Genomic DNA, 6,129 nt, shown 5'->3' on the forward strand with positions numbered 1-6,129 from the left:
CAGGACCCAGTGCCCAGGACAGCGGCAGACACACACTAGGGGCCCTGGTGCCGGCTGCCGGGCTTAGAGCACAACTCACACTGACGGATGGTCCTCCCCACGTCCCGTGACGGTCTGGACACACTGCTGGGCTCCGTGTGTGGGGCTGAAGCGGACGGCTGCAGCTCACGGGCCAGAGCTAGGAGGAAGGAGGAGAAGGAGGGAGCAGAGAGGATTCGAGAGCTGCCCCAGGACCCTGAATTGCCCCCACCCTACTTTCTTCTCCCTCGGTTGGGGGTTGGGGGAGTTCGCCATGCCTGGCCTAAGTGTGACACACACATTGCTCATTAGCAGGACAAGGGCCAAATCAACCTTGCTTTCAAAAGGGGGGTAGCTTTTGTGTTGCAGTCAGGCCTAGGGGCCATGTGTTTGCCCAGCTACTGTCACTGAGTGGCCAATGGCCACTGCCACTGTCCTCAGCACGGGGTACTACAGTGAGAAGAGGCCCCACCCCAAGGAGCTGGAACCCACAGGAAAGAGAAAAGCCTCAGGGAGGAGAAAGTGCCAGGTAAGGTGCCGGGTAAGGGTCCTGAGCGCTTGGGAGAGACTGTTCTGGGCCGAGTCCCTTAGGGGTTGGAGGATGTGAGTGCGGCCATAGAGGGATCTGGAGGAAGACTAGATGGGGTGACGTGAACGTGGGGGCTAGAGTAAGAGGTGATGCCTACAGACCTCTGTACCTCTCAGGGGCTCGGTCTCCGCACCTGTGAAATAGGGGGACAGCATCTTCCCTGCCTCCCTGGGTGTCCCAAGACCAAATGAGAACACACATTTCCCAGTCAGGAGAGTCTTCCAGGTGGTCATCATGTCACAGGGACAGATACACACAGTCCAAGCATCGTGTGAGCTCCGGACAGCTCAGTCCCATCCAGGAAGAAATGCCGCAGACGGGCTGAGGCCGGGGCCCGGCGCCTCCGGGAGAGCACGCCCTCCGAGGGGCAGAGGGCGAGGCGGGGCCACAGCTTTCAAGGTGCCTGCCAAGAGTCAGGCGAGCAGCTCTGGTGAGAGAGCCGGCCCAGGGGATAAACTCACCCTGCAAGCATCGCCCTGCGATGTCAGGGAGGGAAGCAAAGGGAAACAGATCGAGATCTGGGGGTGGCGGGGTGGGGGGCCGGGGCAAGAGGCCAGTCTGGCAAGTTCTGCACACGTGCCCTACCTCTCCGGTCCTGTTTGCTACCACTCAGCCAGCTACCGCTCCTGGTGCCCCGGGCACAGGGGACAACACCGCCCAGTCCCACACCATCCCCACCATCGGCTGCAGATCCGACCGCTGGCCGACCGCCAGGCCTTCGTTCCTCGCCCACCTTAGTCTGGAAGCTCCTCTAAAACTGTTCAGCATCCCAGGCACAGGCAGCCTCCGCTGGCAGGGGGGTGGGGGCGGCACAGGAGGGCCACTGGCCAGAGCTGGGTCACCCCTTGCCGCCTCCTCTTCCTCGGCCCCTCAAGATCTTTATCTAGCAAGGCCTTTAGAGAGTCGCAGAGCCCACATCCACGGGGGCTCAGGGCCTGTGCCGTGACATCATTTTGTAACTGGAGTTGGGTTGGGTTCTTGGCGACCCCTCCATGGAACACACTTGGGAAACAATGCTGAAAGGGCAGAGTTTCAGGAGCCTCCGGGGGGCATAGCCAGCCAGCCTCCCCGCAGTGCTGGGCAGGTGGCCACACATCCACCAGCCAGAGCCAGGAAGTCCGAGTGCAGAGCAGTCCCCGTTCCGCCTGGCCTCGCAGCGTCTGACCTGTCACCAGCGGTGAAGAGGCAGACGGCGAGGGAGTCCAGCCTGGGCTTGTGTCTTCCTCCTTGGCTCCATCCTTACGGTTCCAAATCCATGGCCTCCCTCCCTGCCCGACCTCCCCCTCAGCTTCTCGGCTGAGGAGATTCCATTCCAGGGGAACCTCACGAGCCACATCTGTCAACAGGGATCTCTCGTCGTGGCCAGCCACCCTCCCTCCATCTGCGTTCAATAAGGTCCCCTGCAGCCTACTGTCTGAGACGCCATCTTAGTTAGCCCTCAGGGAAATTCCAAACCCAATAAAAGCAGACCCCCTGCTGTGGAGCGGATCCTGACTTCTAGCAACCCTGTAGGACGGAGTAGAAGAGCCCCATAGGGTTTCCTAGGCTGTAACTCTCACGAGAGGGACACTTCCCTGGAGAAGGACATCACGCTTGGTAAAGCCAGCGAAAAGGGATAGACTGACACATGGCTACAACGGTGGCCTTAAGCAGGCAAACTCTCGAGGGTGGCGCGGCACCAGGCACCGTTTGCTTCTGTTGCACGCAGGGTCGCTATGAACTGGAACTGACTGGATGGCGCCTAACAACAGCCCTTGTGGAAGCAGACTGCCACATCTCTCTCCTACGGAGTGGCTGCTGGGTTCAAACCACCAACCTGTGGGTTAGCAATCAAGCGTTTAACTGCTGCACCACCAGGGCTCCTTATGCTTCTTGGCCTCAGTGACCTTTCTGTCGCTCAGTCTCACCCTGGCCAATTAACTGTGACCAACGAGGCCCTGGGCTGGGAAGGGAGTGGAGTGGAGGCCTTGTGATTGCCAGGTGAGGCCAGTCATCATCTTAATCTGCATGGCTGGCACTCAGCAAGCATGACCCTAAGCCAGTGCCCCAGGTCCCTGGGATGGGCAGGTGAGTTTGGGCCCATAGGGACAAAGAGGCTTTCTGGAATGGCCCACTTTTCTCTCTCCCTCTCTTTTTTTTTTTTTTTTTAAATTATGGTGAGTGTGTGGGAGCTCTGGTGGTGTAGTGCCTAAGGCACTTAACTGCTCACCAGAAGGCTGGCGGTTCAAACCCACCAGCCACTTCTTGGAAGGAAGATGGGGCAATCTACTTCCATAGTGATACTGCCTTGGAAACGCAAGGAGGGGTCGCTATGAGTCGGGTCCGACTCGATGGCACATAATAACAACAACATAGGTAACAGGTCACTGATCATTTCCACAATCTTCCCGAGTACAGTTCCGTGACACCGACTACATTTATCATGCTGTTCAACCATCACCATGAACATCAGAGTTTTTCCATCACCCTCAACAGAATCTCAATGTCTCCCATCACACCCCCAACCCGTTAACCACTAATAAGCTTTGGTCTCTACCCAGGTACCTAGTCTAGGTATTTCATGTAGGTGGGAGCATACAACATTTGTCCTTTCGTGACTGACCCGTTTCACTTGGTGTAACGGTTTCAAGGTGTATCCAAGCTGTGCCATGTGTCAGGGCTTCATTTCTCATTATGGCTGAGGTATTCCATCGTGCGGATGGACTCCACTGTGTTTATCCATTCACCTCTTGATGCACATTGAGATTCTTTCCACCTTTGGCTATATGGGTAATGCTGCAGTGAACTTGATAAAAAGTATCCTTTTACTTCTTTTGGGCATATACCTAGGAGTGGCATTGCTGAGTCATGTGGTAATTCTATGTTTAGCTTTTTGAGCAAATGCCAAACTGTTTTCCACAGCAGCTGCACCATTGTATATTTCCACCAGCAGTGGCTGAAGGTTCTAGTTTCTCCACATCTCCAACACTTATTATTCTCCATTTTTTTTAACCATAGCCATCATAATGTGTATAAAGGGCTATCTCATTGTGGTTTTGATTTGCATTTCCCTAATGACTAACAAAGAAGCTCTGGTGGCGTGGAGGTTAAAACACTGGGCTGCTAACCAAACGGTCAGTGGTTGGAATCCACCAGCTGCTCTGTGGAAGAAAGACAAGGCAATCTGCTTCTGTAAAGATGTACAGCCTTGGAAACCCGAGGGTGCGGTTCTACTCTGCCTTGTAGGGTTGCAATGAGTCGGAATCGACCCCATGGCAGTGGGTTTGGGTTACTGACTAATGATGCTGAACATCTTTCCGTGTCTTGTTGACCACTTGAATTTCTTCTTCGGTGACTTGTCTATTAAGTGCAGAATCGGTCACTTCTTGTGGCTGTACCCCTTTTGTGGTTTCAGCCCACCTGCCCTAGTGTCTCTGGGCAGGGAAGGTGAGTCTTGGGCACAAACAACCAAGAAGCTTCCTGGTCTAAGCCTCTTGTTGTGGCTGAGTCCCTTGTGCCCATAGCACCCACTCTGGTTCTTAGGTCCAAAGGGGACAAAGGAGCTTCCCAGCTGAGGCCCCTCTGACCTTGTGCGTCTGCCAGCTTACATGCCCGGGATGCTGGCTCTGCTCGCCTTATGTCTTCTACACATGGCTGACCTTCTCAGAGCATCCCAAGGCTTCTTCTGAGCATCCCGGGTCTCCCAGCATTACGTGGAGAACCTCATAACCGGGACAGAGTCAGGAACCAGAGCCCCAGACATCACAGCAGCCTGAGGGAGCCCTTTCCTGCCACGGCTCCTGTCTCCCCAAGTTGTAAGGTACATGGTTAGACTTTGCCACCATTGGAGCCCTGACTGTAAGTCTAAGCTAAGTCTTGGGGAGCCCCTATCTCCCCAAGTTGTAGAATGCGTAGCTGGACTTGGGCCCCATTGTGACCCTCTGTGGGTGCTCAGGGGGTCCCTACTATCTTCATGCACAATATTGAGACCACTTTAGTTGTTCTTTAGTGATGATGAGCGTTTCACTTTTTCTTTAAAGGAGACCAGCTCCTACCCCTGGTGAAATCACAGGGGCGACAGGGCCTGGGTTCTTCTTCAGCCTGGTGGACTCGACCCACTTCAGTCATGGAGGCAAAGGATGGTTGCTGTGGGAGGAGGGCTGTCCCAGTCAGGCCTCAGCCCCCAAGTCCCTTTCCACACCTCTGACATTGCAGAGCACGGGACACCTGTTCTGGCAAACACATCTAGAACCCTGCTTGCTCCCTCCTGCCCTCCACCTGGGGTTCACCTGACCTCTCCCGGGTCAGATGAGAGCCCCAATCCACAAGCTAATGTCCAAGAAGATAAGAGTCAAGTCAAGGCAGAACCCCAGGCCCACGCTGCTTCAGGGGCAGGTCTTCAGACAAGGGCTGAACCCAGTGAACTTCCGATGCTGACTGAGTGCTGACAAAGCACGTGACTTCTGCCGTTGCGACCTCTTTCTGCTCTCACAACAGCTGTGGGTCCAGCCAGGTTCCCAGTCCCACTTGTATCCTTGGTGGGTTACCTCAGTGTCTTCAGGGCGCTCAGTCAATAGAGACGCAAACCAGGTAGCCATTTTGATTTTTGAGTGCTGGGAGGGCCGGCAGATCCAAGGGCTGTGAGAAGGGCTGGGTGCCCTCTCGACCGTGGGGTGAGCCGTGAGCAAAGGTTGGGAGACTCCTCACAAAGCTTACAAAGCTGAGGAGGCCACTTGCCGGCCTGCTGACAAGGCCGCCCACTCACCCGAAGCAGGAGGGAGGAAGAAGTTCTGGAGTTTCGAAACCAGGTTCTGGGGGGGGCTCTCTTCTGCTTTTCGCTCTCCACTTGACCCCAAAGGGTTTGTTGGAAGGAAGCCTCCTCCAGAGACGTGGGAAATCACAACATGGACAATGAGGCCTGTCTGAGTGGAATTTCCCTTCCAGGCACTTTTGGGAGAGTCTCCCCCTCCTTCTTGCCAAGGGTAAACATCTGTCCAGAAAGGGGCTTTTGGGGTCCGGCTTCAGGAAGGCAGGCCAGGCCTAATGCCGAGAGGACGGCGGCCCCTCCGCGGACCTGGGAGGACTCCTGGAGAAGTCCTGGCCTTCAAGTAGGACAGGGCAGGTGGCCGGGGTCCCAAGAATGCAGGGCCGGGTGCCCCTCAGGTCCTGAACCCCCGACCCCCGTGGCAGGGCACCCGGAAAGCGAATCCAACACGAGGCCCTCCGTCACCGAGCCAGGGTGGCCAGAGGTGGTGTTTACCTTGGGGGCCAGGTCCGAGATCTGGCTCCAAGGCCGCGGTGCACGACCCGCGCCTGGGCGGCGGGCCCCGTCTACACGGCCCAGAGCGCGCAGTGGGATGCGGGGCGGGGCCCGGGTCACCGAGGTCGGGACAGCGTTGGACCGCCCCGCCCCGGGGGAGTGTCCCGGGCGCGGCCGCCTCCTTAAGGGCCGGTAGCGCGTGGGCCGGGGTGGGGAGCGGAGCCGGCGCGGGACCCGGAGCGCACCCGGAGCGAGACCCGGAGGGCACCCGGAGCCGTGCAGC

The sequence above is a fragment of the Orycteropus afer genome, unplaced genomic scaffold (assembly GCF_000298275.1).
Source record: "Orycteropus afer afer isolate SDZICR_OR568_19922 unplaced genomic scaffold, OryAfe1.0 scaffold00295, whole genome shotgun sequence".
NCBI lineage: Eukaryota > Metazoa > Chordata > Mammalia > Tubulidentata > Orycteropodidae > Orycteropus > Orycteropus afer.